General features: G+C 45.3%; 1 protein-coding gene across 2 annotated transcripts in view; it reads left to right on the top strand.

The window, feature by feature from the left end:
* The window catches only part of ADCY5 (adenylate cyclase 5), a 472,164-nt gene that overhangs the window by 153,464 nt on the left and 301,889 nt on the right, over positions 1–16,811 (top strand). The gene's annotated exons all lie outside the window — the stretch shown is intronic.

The raw sequence follows: 16,811 nt of genomic DNA, 5'->3' as shown, positions 1-16,811 counted from the left end.
TCAAAGAAAAGAGAAATTACATACCCAATGCAGTCGTGTCTTAAAGTTAATTATACTTCTCTTGAAACCCTTAATGAGATCTTAAGCTATTTAAGAAAACTTAGGAAAAAAACTTGAAAATTGCACCGAAAAACATGATAGCCTAATAAGGGCCAGTGAGTGTTAGATCACATGACCTATAAGATCCTATCAAAGCAGAAGAGAAAACTTGAAACGGTGAGTGAAATCACATGTTTAGAGTTGGCCAATGAAAACCAAAATACATGGCTATATGAGTAAAAAAGCTCAATGGGGTAGATTTACAAAAAATGCGCGTTTGCGTACTTTTGTGGGCGCACCAGTTGCAAACAAAAGTACGCTGGATTTTAGTAGATACACACGTAGCCGCGCGTATCTGCTAAAATCCAGGATCGGCGCGCGCAAGGCTGCCGATTTTGTGCAGCTGGTGCGCGCCGAGCCGCGCAGCCTGCCTCCATTCCCTCCAAGGCCGCTCCGAAATCGGAGCGGCCTCGGAGGGAACTCGCTTTTGCCCTCCCCTCACCTTCCCCTCCCTTCCTCTATCTAACCCACCCCCCCGGCCCTATCTAAACCCCCCCTACCTTTGTCCGGGGATTTACGCCTCCCGGAGGGAGAAGTAAATCCCCGCGCGCCAGCAGGCCGCTAGCGCGCCGAGACGCAACCCGGGGGCGGTTCCGGAGGGTGCGGCCACGCCCCCGGACCGCCCCGGGGCAAAACCACGCCCCCCCGAAACGCCGCGCCCCGCCCCCGAAACGCCGCGTCGGTCGGCCCCGCCCCTGACACGCCCCCGACAAAAAAACCCGGGACTTACGCGAGTCCTGGGGCTCTGCGCGCGCCGGCAGGCCTATAGAAAATAGGCGCGCCGGCGCGCAAGGCCCTGCTCACGTAAATCCGGGCGGATTTACGTGAGCAGGGCTCTTAAAATCCGCCCCATAGTGAAGAATCATATGATAGCAACCAATATAAACAACATTTTCATTCAACATTTAACTAAACAGTCTGAATCTAAGGTCACATGATGCATTAGGACCTAGCAAGGCAGGAGAAGAGACTTAAGGAGGTGAATGAAATCAAATGTTGAAAGGCGGTTAATGAGAGCTGAAATACAAAACTGTATGAATGAAACTCCCAATGCAAAAGAGCACATGATCGTCAGTGTCCAATAGGGCTGAGCAGCATTTTCATTCATTATAATGAACGCATATGGTCAGTCTTTCAGAAAAATGCCCTCTTGTCAGTATGCATTAGTAAAGTCTTATGCTACTACCACCACTGTCTGCAATGTCACTAAAAGCCAGCACCAGAACCAGCAGGACCATCAGTCACAAACCCATTAGAGTGCTGGTCCTGGACACTGAAACGAATGGTAAACAGTACCATTCAGTGCATTTAATGTAATAATTTTTTTTATCTACTGTTGCATTAGCTGGGATGGTGACAGCTAGCTCACTCTGCAGCTAGTTCAGATCTCATGAGCTATTATTAGCTTCTTCAGCTCTGATTCAGGCCAATGTGACTCCATTCCCTAGCTGGAAACTTTGTGCCACCTTTGACTCTGGAGTAAAATTTCCAGCATTAAGAAAATGGGAGTTATTCCACTGCTTCTCTCTGCATTGGGCGGGAATAGTTAGTGTTCTCATTAGCATGGGATTTCCATGCGAGGGTGCTAATTTAAACACACGATGTCATGCACTCATATTTTTTTTTAGCAGGTAACTCCTTGCTGCATCAGCAGTAAAGCATGCGCAGACAAAAATGGGCACACGACTACAGGTAAAACTGTGCCTTCTGCTGAGCGCACTTTATTGCATCAGCCTGATAATTAGGGAGACAGAATTGTTTATTGGAGCTCCTGCCTTTTGGTTTTAAAACCTGCCTTAATGTGAATCCACAACTGCGAAGTCTACAGCGCAGGATAAGCAATTGATCATTTTTCCCTCTTAAAAAATGCTTTCGAAAGAATAACCCCTGAAAGGGGAGCAATGGATATTTTTTTACATTTATGTATGTAAAATCAAGATCTGGATTTATAACTATTATCACTGTATCGTCCCAAAAACTAATAAATGCAGAGATGCCCTTCAGTCCCAAGATCTTGTGGATTTGAGCCAGCTGGGGCTGGGATGCCAGAAAACAGCGCATGGATGAAAATCTGAGTACTACACATTCTTTGAGGGTGGTGATCAAAGCAACCGAAGCAATTTACAGTGAACTGGGAAGCAAACTGACACACTAAAGAGTAACAAATTAGTAGGACAGAGCTCTTAAAGAACTCAAAAATGAAATAGCAGACTTATTACTAGTAATCTCTAATTTCTCATTCAGATTTGCTTTGGTACCTGAAGCTTGGAGGGTGGCCAACATAATCGCCATTTATAAAGTGTTCCAGGAATGATATGAGAAGCTTATAAGCCAATGAGCTTGACTGTGGTACCAGGCAAAATGAATAAAGCTGTTCTGAAGAGGAAATTACTGGCCATCTGGTAGACATAGATTACATGGGCAATGGGCAGAGCCAACGTGGATTTAGCAAAGAGAATTCTTGGCTTGTAAATATGTTTAGATGTTCATCTCACAGTGCAGGAAATGAGCAGACAGGAAGTGCTAGCACCACAAATGTTGAATACTGCGGGGCCAGCATGGCGGAGGAGACACAGAATTGGCTCCAGCTCTACAGCAGCTCCTGCTCTCCCCATCGATAGAGGCACAGGGTGGCAGCAGAGAAGACATAAAAGGCCCCGTCAACCCTACCTGCCTGGACTTGCATGTGTGTGGGTGTGTGTAAAGGGAACCTGCCTGGAATGGGTGTGTGAGTGAATGGGAGCTTGCCGGGGAGGGGGGGGGGGGGGGGTAGGGTGTGAATGGTTGCATGCCTGGGTTTGGTTAATGTGTGAATAAGAGGATGCCTGGGTTGCCTTGGGATGTAAATGAGAGCCTGCCTGGGATGGATTGGCATGTGTGTGTGTGTGTGTGTGTGTGAATTGGAGCCTGCCTAGGATGGGAGCTTGCCTGGGGGTAGGGTGTGAATGGGAGCCTGCCTGGTATGGGTGTGTGAATAGGAACTTGCCTGGGATGGATGGGTATCTGAATCAGAGCCTGCCTGGGATGGATGAGTGTGAATGGGAGCCTGCCTGGTATGGGTGTGTGAATTGGAGCCTGCCTAGGATGGGAGCTTGCCTGGGGGTTAGGGTGTGAATAGGAGCCTGCCTGGTATGGGTGTGTGAATAGGAGCTTGCCTGGGATGGGAGGGTGTCTGAATCAGAGCCTGCCTGGGATGGATGAGTGTGAATGGGAGCCTGCCTGGTATGGGTGTGTGAATTGGAGCCTGCCTAGGATGGGAGCTTGCCTGGGGGTTAGGGTGTGAATAGGAGCCTGCCTGGTATGGGTGTGTGAATAGGAGCTTGCCTGGGATGGATGGGTATCTGAATCAGAGCCTGCCTGGGATGGATGAGTGTGAATGGGAGCCTGCCTGGTATGGGTGTGTGAATTGGAGCCTGCCTAGGATGGGAGCTTGCCTGGGGGTTAGGGTGTGAATAGGAGCCTGCCTGGTATGGGTGTGTGAATAGGAGCTTGCCTGGGATGGGAGGGTGTCTGAATCAGAGCCTGCCTGGGATGGATGAGTGTGAATGGGAGCCTGCCTTTGTGTGTGAAAGAATATGGCTGCAGGTGGATCCCAACCTGTCAGCAGCTGAAATGAAGAAGAGGGCCTGGGACTGCTGGCAGATCCTAACCAAAGAAGAGCTGGAGACACCCGATGTGTGTGTGCCAGGGGGAGCACATGTTTATGCATGTGTAATAGGAAGCATATGAGCATGTGAATGTGTGTGTGTGTGTGTGTGTGTTTATTTATTTATTTATAAGAAAGAGGAGAAAGTTTGAGGACCCCTCTCCCAAAGATCCACGACAATCTCAGGGTGAGTGAAAATCAAAAGTTCCCAAGTATGGAAAGTCTGAATTTTTTAATCCTTTTCAGTTTTATTTTTTGAATATTATTTGATATGTCTGCTGTTTTGAAATATTTTATTGGTGTTTGTGACATTTTTTAAAAATTGGAATTTTTAATTGTGTGATCTTTTAATCATCAGCTGCTTTTGAAATGGTATTATTAGTATATTTTTACTATTATGATTATGCATTTATTATATTTCTTGATTTTATTGTTTGATGTTTGAGGAATGGTGATGTTCTGTTTTTTTCACTGTTGTGCTGCATAATGTCTAGCTTCTTAGTTTAGTTTATTTCTTAATTTATCGCATTTCGTACATGGTTTACAGTTCAGTTTTTGTCTGCACATTTGTATTTTTACTTTATGGTTGCTCTGTTCTGTATTTGGTGAGGATCTGTTTATGTTCTGCATGTGAGCCTGAGGTGAGGTGCTCTCCTAATAGGAAGTGTATTAGTGTTTTAGGGCTCTCTGAGAGTTAAGCTCACACATTACAATAGGCCTAATACCATATGGGTTCCAAGTGTCTTTTTTTGCAGGGATTTCTGTTTGGCATCACAGCAGTGCATGTAAATATAGTATAATATAATGTAAGTGATATTTATAACTCAAATACTATACTTTGATATTTGTTTAAGTAAAATGTTATTATAAATGTAAAATTCTTAACTGTGTGTGTGGAGAGGGCCGGAGAGAGAGAGAGTGTGTGTGTGTACATTGTGCAAGGCTATAAGGTTTGCCTAGGGCATCTAATACCCTTGAATTCTGGGGCAGAGGGTGAGGACCTGGGGATTGGGGGAGGGGTCAGTTTGTTTCGTTGGAAGGAGCGTGACTTTTTTTTTTGGTTGGCTGGGGACAGAGACTGAATGGGGGGAGGGGGAGCGCAGCACAGTTCTTGTTCGCAGAGGGCAGCAAAAAAAAGCCAGCATCGGCCCTGGGTAGGAAAGAAAGAGGAGAGGCTGGAAGGTGGTAGGTGAGAGAGGTAGGTTGTGCAGAAGGGGTAGGAGACGGGTAGGAAAGAAACAGAGAGAGAAGCTGGGAGGAGTAGGTGAGAGAGGGAGGTTATGTGAAAGGAGCAGGGGGTAGGAATCAGAGAGAGAGAGAGATATATGCTCCCTTAGTGAGGACATCCACGTCACTGAAATGAAACCCCCGTCCCCCGCAGGCTGGAGACATCACTGTAGGAGGAGGGAGACAGGTGCATAGCATAGTTCCCTCCAAGCTGAGCGCACGAGCGATCGCTCACACATTTCGGAGATCGCTCACAGGTTTTACATGGTCCCTCACATACAGAAATGCAACGCTAATGCCGGTGCTCAAAAACTGTTGGTTTAAAAAAAAATTGTTGCTCACACGAAAAAAAATTTGCACACCTATAGTCACTCCTTGGAGGGAGCATTGGTGCATAGGTCCTCTCAGTGATTTTAAATATTCAATGTGGTCCTTCTCGTTACAAGTTTGGAGACCCTAGCCCTGGGAGATGCCATTGTGTGAGCCCCTCTAAGGATGGCAAATCCTATCTCTGCAGCATCTCCAATCCCTGCCAGCCAAGTGAGTGGAAGCGCTGACCTCGGAATCAAATTAAGGTCCTCTATGTCTTCTGGAGGCAAATCCTAACCAGTCGGGTTTTCAGGATTGCACAATAGATATGCGTGAGCTAGATTTGCACACATTGCAGGCCCAGTGTATGCAAATCTATCTCATGCATATTCATTATGGATATCCTGAAAACCTGACCGGGTTAGGAGTGCCTCCAGGAGAGGGGTTGGGAAATGCCGCTCCACGCCATAGAAAAACAGCTCTGCCACCGAGCCAACAGAGCAGCCCAGATGTGTGGTGTTTTAAAGAAGTAAAAAAAAGAAAAAAAATGGCATTGATTTCCTTACCAGTTTATTCTTGGTGTCTGACTTGATTGTGAGTGGATATGGGGGAAAAAGATAACTTGAAGGTGACGATAATAGGAAAAGCCATTTAGAAGATGCAGTGACAGCTGGACGGTGTCACCATTCTTTGGTGATTAAAGTGTCGCCATGTGAAGAATTTCTCACTATAAAATATGTCAGTCATACAGAAAGCCCCTGCGTGCTGGAGCCTAGCAGAAATGCAAGCAAATAGTCTTCATGACAGACGCTGTGGGGAGGGGAGTACTAATTGCCATGGGCCAGCCACTTGCTGTTAATTGGCCTAGAGCTGCCAAGAGTTAACCAGTTTATTGTACTGGGCAGTCAAGCACAGCTCTAATCGGATGAAGCTGCAGCCGAATATCTGGTTATATCTCACCGTCCATTACTTGTGCAGGCAGATTTAAGGTAGCATTTGTGCGGCCACACTCAGGAGGACAATTTTAACCGTTTTAGCATTGAATGTCACATTGAGTATCACAATCAGGGCCCTAGATAAGGGCCCTGATTGTGATACTCTCACTTATATTCTTTCCAAATAATTCCAACCATTCAATTTACTGTTTGACCTCTGCTACACACAGCTGAGACTTTCAATGTATTTTCCATGGTCCTTTTCCTGAGACAATGGAGGGGATTTTGATGGAAGTTTAGAAAATCATTAGTGGGGGTAAAACGGGTAAGTAGGGAATGGTTATTTACTCTTTCAAATCCATGGAACTAGCAGCCAGTAGATTTAAAACAAATTGTAGAAAGTACTTTCTCACTCGGCGCTCAACCAGACTGTGTAATCTGTTGCTGCAGGATGAGTCAATGCAAGTAGCATAGTGGGCTGTAGAAGAGGTCTGGACAAGTTCCTTGAGGAAAAGTCCATAAGTAATTATTAGGTAGACGTGGGAAAGCCATCACTTTATCTCTGGGATTGAGCAACAAGAGACATCTGCTGTTGGGGGCCTGCCAGGTACATGTGACCCAAATTGGCCACTGTCAGAGACAGATTGCTGGGTTCAGTGGACCTTGGTTCTAATGTGGAATCCAGCATTGTGTGCCTATAGTAAGCATTCTGCTTCCCTATGTGCATAACTTTGTGCTTGTCCACATTAAATCTCATCTGCCATTTACATGCCCAGTTCCCCAGTCTCCATAGTCTTCCTGTAATTCCCCCCAGTCTGCTCATGTTTTAATTCATTGTGGATATCCTGAAAACCTGACTGGCCCCTGGGGTCCCCAAGGAAGTTTTGGGAAGCTCTGATCTAGTGCAAATTGTCATGTCCTGTCTAGCCTGTTTAGTGTCATGATATATATATATGCAAGAAATGGATGTCAGCATTGCAGACCTGGTGGCACTGTAGAGTGTGTTGTTTGAAAGAACTGGTGTGCTTGAAAACTAATTGTATGTAGTTATGCTAGATAGTGCTACGAGTAGTCAGTGTGGATAAGTCCTGCTTGTTAATGTAGCAGTAGAGCATGCCGGTACTGCATGCATCTTTTTTTGATTCAGTTTAAGTATCCGTAGTCCCATTGGTATGTGATGTGTCTTGGAGATTAGAATATATATATATATAAGTGTGTGTTGGCATGCATGTAAAAAGTGTGTATAGTACATGTATGAGAGGGAGTAATGATGTTTATGAAATTAAAACGCGCTGGGTTAGAGTAAGAGAGATGGCTATATGAGATAATAAAAGGGTCAGGGTAGAGCAAAACTATTTTAAAAAAGTGAGCAGAATGGCGTGTGTACTTCTAATAGCATTGTAAAAATGGTAACTAGTAGTAGTACATGCAGAGAGCTACAGTCTCTGTTGGGAAAGTCAGCTCTAGCTCTGTAAGCGCAGGTTTTGCATGGGATGCTTTAGAACTTACTGTTCGAGACATGGTGATCTCCTTTTTCTGGTATGGGCTGTGTGGATATGTTAGTAAGTATGATTTTAATGTAGCTGTAAATTGTGGTGAGTTTTTGGCATTATATTTTATGGTGGGTGCAGGCACCCTTGTTTTTGTAATTGTAATTTGCCAATTTTTCTGTAATAAAAGGAGATTTTACATTTAAAAAAAAAAAATCCAATATTTATAGACAAGGGGGCGGGTTACTATATGATTTCCTGTCCGAAAGTCATTCAAACATTATTGGAAACTGCTGCTTTCTCAGAATCATGCTGCCATAGTGTGCTTCAAGCTGCAGAAACACCTCAGGCTCTGCGAGAGAAAATGACCATAGGAGCCTTGGGCAAGTCACTTCACCTTCCATTGGCTCAGGTACAAACTTCAGTTGTAAGCCCTAAGGGCCAGGGACCTACCTACTGTATCTGAATTTAACTCGCCTTGAGCTACCAATGACAAGACGTGGGGTAAATCTAAACAGATGTTTATAAAGCAAACTCCTCTTCGTTCAGTTTCCCCTGTGCTAAAGAAGGCTTTCTTTACTCCGCCAAACATCTTTGATTTTACAGTTATTTGTTCAAAATGTCTCTGTATTGAACTTGAAAAAGTTCCACAAACTGAGTTAACCTTCAGCTCAACTCGGTGCGCCTTGTGAAGATGGAACTCCTTTGGGCACTGTCAGCGGCACAGCTCACAGCCCGAGGGGAGGTAGTCATGCTGGTCACTCGAGGCTGACACTTGGTAGCCGGGTTCAGATGCCCATGATTGCAGCATTCCTGGTGTGTGACCCCCTATCCCCAGCCGAGGACTGTCACTGCAGCGACCGGGCTGGGTTCATTGGAGGGGGAGTTATTAAGCAGGGGGAAAACTGCCCCGGGGGGGGGGCTTGCAGACGAAGGCTCATGGCGACGGGATCCTAATCCTGGTTCTGATTGAGCTGGAAACCGGTGGGCCAGCACTCCCCAAAACCCTAATGTAAATTGGCATGACGATGTTCCATATGACCGTACCCTAATCCCGAGACTCGCACCTTCGATGTGTACTTGAGGGGGGTCACAGTGTGTAAAAGAACACCGTTATTCTGTTCAGTCTTCCGCTCTGCCAGGAATAGTTTTCGTTTGTCTCGCGCGAGTTTCCTTGCCATTCGAAACCTTTTTCTCCAAATCCTGTTCCAGCTCTCTCCCTCTCTCTTTCTCTTGCCCTCTGCTTGTGCCTCTTGCCTTGCAGGCCCTGATCCCCTCATTGTTATATTTTTTCACTTCCAATCACGATGTCATTTTGGGGAGAAGCGTTTGGTGCTCGATGCCTATGCATTCGTGTGTTTTTATTTTTACATTTCATATCTGTAAGTCTCATCCCTCGCCATAGGATATTCCTGGAGCTGCTTAAACTCCATCTCTGGAGAGACAGTAAATATGCCTAACTAAACAGAACTGGATTTTCACAAAAGCTATTAACTCTTTAGTTTCTAGAACGAGCTTTTTGAATGCAGCAAGTTAGTTATTTAAATTTGTATGTAAATTGGAGATAGCGAGCTGTTTAGCTGGTAACCTGCAGAACAGGCATGAAAATTTAGGCTCGGGGCCTTTTCACCCCAGTGCAGTGTTTGCTTTTTTTTTTTTGTTTGTTTAATTGTCCCAAGTTGGCTTCCAAAGGCAGGAAACCCAAAGGTAACCAAATCTCTGCTTCCTGTATTCTGCCGGAAGGCCTGGATCATTTCTTGTGTGTTTCAGCAGGGGGGGAGGAGGTGGGGAGTGTCCGGTGGTTGCCTGTGGCTGTAGTGTGGCCAGCATTGTCACAGGTGCAGTATTCTTTACCAGAGCGGCCACGGGCGAACGATTTTTAAGAGGCAGATTTTCAACTCTGATGCTGACTGAGGCAGAAGGAAGTGCTGCTCTGTGATGAGGAAGTGCGGGGGATCCCGATTCGGGAGAGCGGATTGAAATTGGTCCGTCTGTGAATTGTTCCGGATTAGTGAAAGTAAAATCTTGTCAGCAATCTAATTTTTACAGCTAGAAAATGATCCCATCAGAGATCAGGCGCCGGGCTGGGGCTTTGTCCCCCGTCTCTAGGTTCGACGACCTCTCCTTCCCCGGACGCCAAGAAGTTAAGGCCTCCTCCTCTCTCTCTCTCTCTCTCTCCCTGTTGGAATTTTAACGTCGTAGCTCATCCGTGCTGTGGCCGTGTATAAGTGATTGTGCCAGGATTATAAAGTGAGGTATGTATCTAGGAAGAGATGCAAGAAATTTAAAATACCATTTTGGCAGCTGGCAGCTTCATGGCAATGAAGCACCAATTACAGTAACAAAATTACATCTAGGAGGATGTCGCAAGCATTTCATGGTGTAGGAATATTGGGACAGCTTGGCCATTATGAAAACAAGAGTAGACTATCAAAACAGTTAGCCCACAGTTATGCTGGAAAAGGTTTGAATTTAAAATAACATTACATTCAGTAGTTAAAGAAACTTGGCTTGTTAAATGGCTCTGCAGGAAATATATGGTATTATTTGGATTTGGGGTTTTTTCTTTTTTTTTTGGCCCAGCAGTTTAATTCTGCTCCTTTGGGCTTGCAGTTTTATATAGGAGCTGCCTTCTGTTGGGCTGTGGCACCGTGCACCTTCATTTATTTTACACTCAGCCCTCTCATTGCAGTGACAGTTCTCAGCCAGGAGCCATGCACTGGCGTTCCTTCCGGAACCCTCTGCGCTCATGGACCCTGCATCCGGCCGCTAGGTGCCGCCATCGTGCAGCGAATAGGATGCTCTCGCTCTATCGCCAGGACCTGCAAACTCTGCCTCCACATCATCCCCAGCGGATGCTTCTGCATGGCGGTGTGGAGCTGTAGCACTACCTCATTGCCACTAGGACACCTGGGATTAAAAGTATTCTTGCGTATACCGCAGACCATTAAAATGCTCCAGATTTGCGTGGGAGCCAATGGGCCGAACCGAAGAAAGCAATGACCTTTCCTGAGAGCGCCTTTGGAGGTTTGTTTTTTTTTTAGCATCACCGTCTCATAGCTATTATTATTTTTTTTAAACTCAGTTTCCTATGCAGGCTAAATAAAACCTGTGAAATAAAAGGAACCTGCAGAAAATAATTTCTCTTTCTACACAGTTTTTAAAAGCCACAATTTCTTCTTGTTCATTGGTTTTCCATCACTGGCAATTTTATCTGATCAGCGTGGTTTACATCTGTTATTCACCGCTCTGTAACCCTCTGTGGAGTATTAAAATAGATACATGCTTCCTCAAGTACTATCTGATTGGACCCACCAAAACCTCAGAGAGCAGGCTGGACCCAACCTCCCCCCATCATGAAAATCAGCATTGTGTCAAGTTTGCAATAATCTGGACATGTGATTAAAATAGGGATTGCAAACAGTGGAATGGAGGACAGTGGAGGTGGTGTAGAGTAAGCTCAAACAAACTTCCAGTGAGGGGGGGATATGATAGAGATCTTTAAAATCGTGAGAGGTCTAGAATGGGTTAATGTGAATTGGTTATTTACTCTTTCGGATAATAGGACCAGGGGGCACTCCATGAAGTTAGCATGTAGCACATTTAAGACTAATCTGAGAAAGTTCTTTTTCACTCAACGCACAATTAAACTCTGGAATGTGTTGCCAGGGGATGTGGTTAGTGCAGTTAGGTTTAAAAAAGGTTTGGATAAGTTGTTGGAGGAGAAGTCCATTACCTGCTATTAATCAAGTTGACTTAAAAAATAGCCATCAGTTGCATGGGATAGACTTAGTTTTTGGAAACTTGCCAGGTTCTTACGGCCTGGATTGGCCACTGTTGGAGACAGGATGCTGGGCTTGATGGACCCTTGGTCTGACCCAGCATGGCAATTTCTTATGTTCTTACAAACAAGTTCTAGTTGTGAGCAGAACCATTTAGAAAAACATTTTTTTTTAAATTTGTAATTGAAACATTTCCAGAAAGGAAACCAACATAGCAGCTGTTCCAGGACCAAGGGGATATGGTAATCTTTCAGTTTATTTTGCATACATATAAGCTAAATGCACTGCAGCATTTTAAGTGGGGTATAATTTATTGTGTGGAAACTGGTATGCTGTTGCATCTACGGCTATTTCATGAAGAGCAACCCATAATTTTTGGTTAACTGTGTCCTCAGCTGGAATATTCAGCCTCTTGCTTTGGAGCCAGGGTCTCCCACCACGAGCTAGCTTTTACCAAAACCCCACCACATTATTAAGGATTTCAATCAGCAGATAACCAAAAAAAGTGCAAGATCATTATGCTATGCATCCCTACTTATGCTTGTTTATTGCTTTTGAGTAAATATTGAAAGGGGTTACATACAGAAAATTTAGCACATACGTGCATGAGTAGCCTGTATTTGTATACGTGCTTTTCTGTAAACATCAAAAGTATGTGCATATTTTTGGTTTTGCGTGCACATTTACTGGCGCAAAAAAGGAGTGGTCTAAGGGCATTCCAGGGCGGGGTCGAGAGGTACGTGCGGAAGTTGCTATTTTCTGAAACCTAGAAATGACGGCAGAAGATGACCAAATGGTCCATCCAGTCTGCCCAGCAAGCTTATGCCAGTATCTGCCGCGCTGTGCGGGTTACCTCCATGCTCATCAGTTTCCCAGACCATAAAAGCCAGGGCCCTCATTGGTTGCTGATGGAATTGAATTTCCCTTTACCCTTGCTGTGGAAGCAGAGAGCAATGATGGAGTTGCATTAACCGTTACAAGGTTAAGGGTAGTAACCGCCACACCAGCAAGTTACCCCCATGCACTCTTTTCCTCACCTCCATCCTCTAGCCTTAGGGATCCACAGCATTTTTCCCATGCCCCTTTGATGTAGGTGAATACATTAGCCAACTTATTTGCGCACTTTTACGCCTGCTAATTGATTTGGGCAAGTGAAATTGGACTCGTCTGTTGTCTGACATTTTTGGGTGGGAGGCATGGGTGAACTCAAGGGGCAGGTTCAGAAGCACTAGGAGGTTTAGGAGAACTGGGGACGGACCGTGTGAGCTGGTGAAGGTATCAGAAGGCTAGTGAAGGTATCAGAAGGCCAGTATGCGCTCATGTTTTAAAATATACTTGTCTGCATGTATAAATCAGAGGTTTAGGTGTATCTGTTCATAAAATTCTCCAAAGCAACAATTCCAACTGGCTAACTACACCCCTTCACCTCCACACTCCACCAAGGAGCCTTCGCTCATCAAACACCGGACTCCTACAAACACCATCACCAAAAGAAACACACAAATTATCAACAAGAGAACGAATGCTATCACTTGCCGGACCCACCCTGTGGAACAAGCTCCCCACAGATCTCAGAACAGACCCATCACCCCAATCCTTCAAGAAAAAGCTTAAAACCTGGCTATTTCTTAAAGCCTTCGCTGCAATAACATGACCGAACTCCAACACCAGAACAAACCCCTACAGCCCAGTCAACAGCCAGCCTTACTACTCTATTAACCTCTCACTGACCACTGAGCTCCAATGTAAGATATTACCACTGAGACTCCAACGTAAGATTATATTTCTGGGCATGACCACTGTAAAATAGAAGCTCTTCCACCTTGTCCTAACTATAACATGATAAAAGTTCCTTTCACTTTGACCTCCATTAATGTTCCTCTCCCTCGTTAACCGCTTCCATGTTCCATTCATATCCCTTGTTATCCACTTTCCATGTTACAGTTGTTCAGTGTATTAGACAAATGTTCAATGTATTAGACAAAGGAAACGCCTGATTTCCTGCAGTTTTGGGTTTGAATGTAAACCGATATGATATGTAAAATCGAACACCAGTATAGAAAATAAACAAACAAACAAACAAATAAATAAATAATAAATATTTTTTTTCTGCGCCTAAAATATACTCCTGTTTGTTTATAAAATAGGTAGAAAGAGTAACATGTTTTCCTCACATTGGAAATCCTCATGCATACTAAGACATACGTTCAGAGCAGAACTATGGGGATATTTTATAAAACCAGTCAGCGCCTGCCGCACAGTTTATAAATCTCTGCAGGTCCGCTCTGCGCCCACAAATGCTCTACCGTGAATAGTTTTGAAAGTGATTCTCTTTGCGGGGCGAGATGCTGTAGGAGGGCGAGACCAATGAAAGTGCCTCCTGCCGTCCTGCCACCGTCGATGTAAGCGAGCCTGGAGAGACCGCGCCGTTGCCGGTTCTCGTGCATCTGAAGAACGCGCAGCTAAAAATGAAAAATGCAGGATGCAGTCATTAGGGCTGAGGGAACCTGCACCCGCGGGCCCGGGGTGGCCCCGGTGTCTCGAACCAGCAGATGCACTAGTTTGGATGGCCTTTTGGGTTATTACATAACGTGATGGTGAGATATAGGAACGGGGGGGGGGACACCTGTGAGACCCTCAGAAGACGACCTGGAATTACCTACCAGAGCAGCTGATGGAGGCCAGCACTGCAACAGCGTTTAAACCTGGATAAAATGCAAAGGGTGAGGGGGGGGGGGGGTGGGTAGAGGAGCTGACGTCTCTTCTCTTTGTCTTTCATAATAGTTCTTGCTCTTAGTGGAAAGACGGCAGCCCTCTTCCCTGCTTTCTCTCTGTTTACACCTGGTAAACTACTTCTGTTTGCTCCCAGATAAAGGGGCAAGCCCTTAGGACAGAGACACTCCTAGCACTGGGCTTCCTTTGTATGAATTAAATAGAAGGGACCCCCCCCAGCTGCAGCAGTGTTCAGGGTTACTGAGATGTCTGGGCAGGAAGACGACAGAGAGCAGACTCAGCTGAAGAGATGGACATGCGGACGCATTAAATATTTTTTTAAAAGGGTTTTTTTTTTTTTTTTAAAAGATTAGAAATGATCACAGAAAGTACGGACACCCAGGAAATATCGTGAGAGAGCGAGTACTGAAAGTAGAAACATTTTTCTGATCATTTCCGATGCTTCCATCCAACTGTAAGGGATGCGCCTATAGCAAAAACACGGCTGGGAAACTGCATAGGGATGGCTCGCACCTCCTGGTGGATAAATTAAGCAGGGATTATTTTCCTTCTGGATCGCAAGAAACACATAAATTGCTCTTAAGACGAAAAGGGTTAAATTGAAGAACCATGGAAGCTGATGCTGACCTAGCCTGGGCTCATCTCGTATTCACTTCGGTGCCAGCCAGTAAAAACCGTAGGAAGAGCACTTAGGCCATAACTCATAATCTCCCTAAGGGCCCCTGGATGGTAAGGGAGCCCCCTGGGAGCTGTGAATTGTAGTCCATGCCATTCCAATAGATTTCACTGGCCAGTGCTGTAGGTTACAGCTGGCCTGGCCTGTGAACCTCATCAACGTCTGATGAGAATTTTCCCCTTCCATGTGCTTCCCACAGATCTGGTTCTTCTGTTTAGGAGTATAGTCGGTTACGTGGTGCGGCTGAGTTTTTAAAAAGAACCTTGCCAGGACCCTGAGCGTAAGGGGTCCAGGCCGACCTTCCTCCTCATGCATTCACTCCCCAGTGCAACACAAGACTCGCCCCCTTCGTTCCACCAACTCCATTCTTAACTCTCCCGGTACCTTTGGCAATCCGTATCTTCAGCCAGCATCGCAATAGCAGACTGAGATTGGAGAATGCCAAAGGCCGATCATCTGGTGTCCATGCAAGTACGAGACGTAAATGTTAAATAGTTATGCTTGTGTGTTATCCTTCAGTGCTGATCAGCCTTCCAAAGTGTATCTGGTGAAGCATGTGAGTTCTCTGACCAAGTGTGCACTATGACAGCACTGGACCTCACCGGAGGCTGCAATGGAATTTCTGTAAATATGGAACCAGAAGACCATCAGGGAATATCATTTCCAATATCACTAAGAGTACTAAATGTTGGGGGCAAGTGCAGTGTACTGCCGATTGGAAGGTCCCTGGTTGAATCCCAGCGTCTGCTCTTCCACTCCCCGGTTTGGCTGGGGCTGGGGATCCAGAACAAAATTACTACTTGTACAATAAACGGGGCTTAACTGGGAAGAACCAGCATAGATTTACCAGAGAGATGACATGGTCTTGCAAACCTATTAGAATTCTTTGAAGGTGTAAATAATCAGGTGGAGAAAGGTGAATCGATCGATATAGGGTATTTGGATTTTCAGAAGGCGTTCGCCTCAGAAAACGAAAGTCAAAGGTTAGGAGGCGATGTCTAACTGTGGATTGGTAACTGGTTAAAAGATAGGAAACAAAGTCTATAAATGATCATTTTTTTCCAATGCAGAAAGGTAAATAGTGGAGTGCCCCAGGGACCTGTAATGGGACCAGTGTCCTTTAACTCATTCGTTAAAGATCTAGAAAAGGGAGCAGTGGGAGAGGTGATCTAATTTGCAGAGGACAAGAATATTCGGAGCAGTTTAAACATAAGCAGATTGAAGAGCTGCAGAAGGACCTTGCAAGTCTGAGGAACTCGACATCTAAAAGGCAGATGAAATCTAGTGTGGAAAAGTGCAAAGTGATGCACATAGAGAAAACTAATCCTAACTATAAACTTAAACAGATAGCTTAACTCAGTCTTTACTCACAGACAGGGGACGCCATTTTCTCAACGCCAACCGTTATTAACAGGCATAAACTGGAGATAACAGTGATCAGAGCAGCCTGAGCCACAGAAATAAAGAGAGGTAAAATGAGGATTGTTCTACAGGGCAGGGCGGACAAAGCTGGCCAGAACTGACAGACAACACCAGAAAAAAACACCGAGTAACCTCTGCTTCCAAGTCAGAGGTTAGTCAACCCTACACTGAATACAGCAGAAGCAGTGAAAGTGCAGGCTGACCACTAGTTGGTAGTGTATCGAAAATGTAAATTAGGGAAAGGGGAGGAGTTTGGACAGGGTTTAGGAAAATTTGGGTCCTGTAGCGCTGCGGGTGATAATGTATCGCACATTATCGCCCGCATTAGCGCCTGAAAATAGCTACGGGTATTTCATTGGCGCTACGGGGGCAACGGTGTGCAGCGCGGCCGCAACGGGCGAAAATGCACCGCTGCGATGCGGCCGCCTGCTTTTTTTTTTGCAGCTCATCGTGGCGGAATGATGAATCCAGGGGAAAAACAGGCTACTGTGA

Source organism: Rhinatrema bivittatum, chromosome 6, assembly GCF_901001135.1.
Source record: "Rhinatrema bivittatum chromosome 6, aRhiBiv1.1, whole genome shotgun sequence".
Taxonomy (NCBI): domain Eukaryota; kingdom Metazoa; phylum Chordata; class Amphibia; order Gymnophiona; family Rhinatrematidae; genus Rhinatrema; species Rhinatrema bivittatum.
The sequence above is the reverse complement of the archived record's forward strand: the minus strand, read 5'-3'. Positions and strand labels throughout refer to the sequence as shown.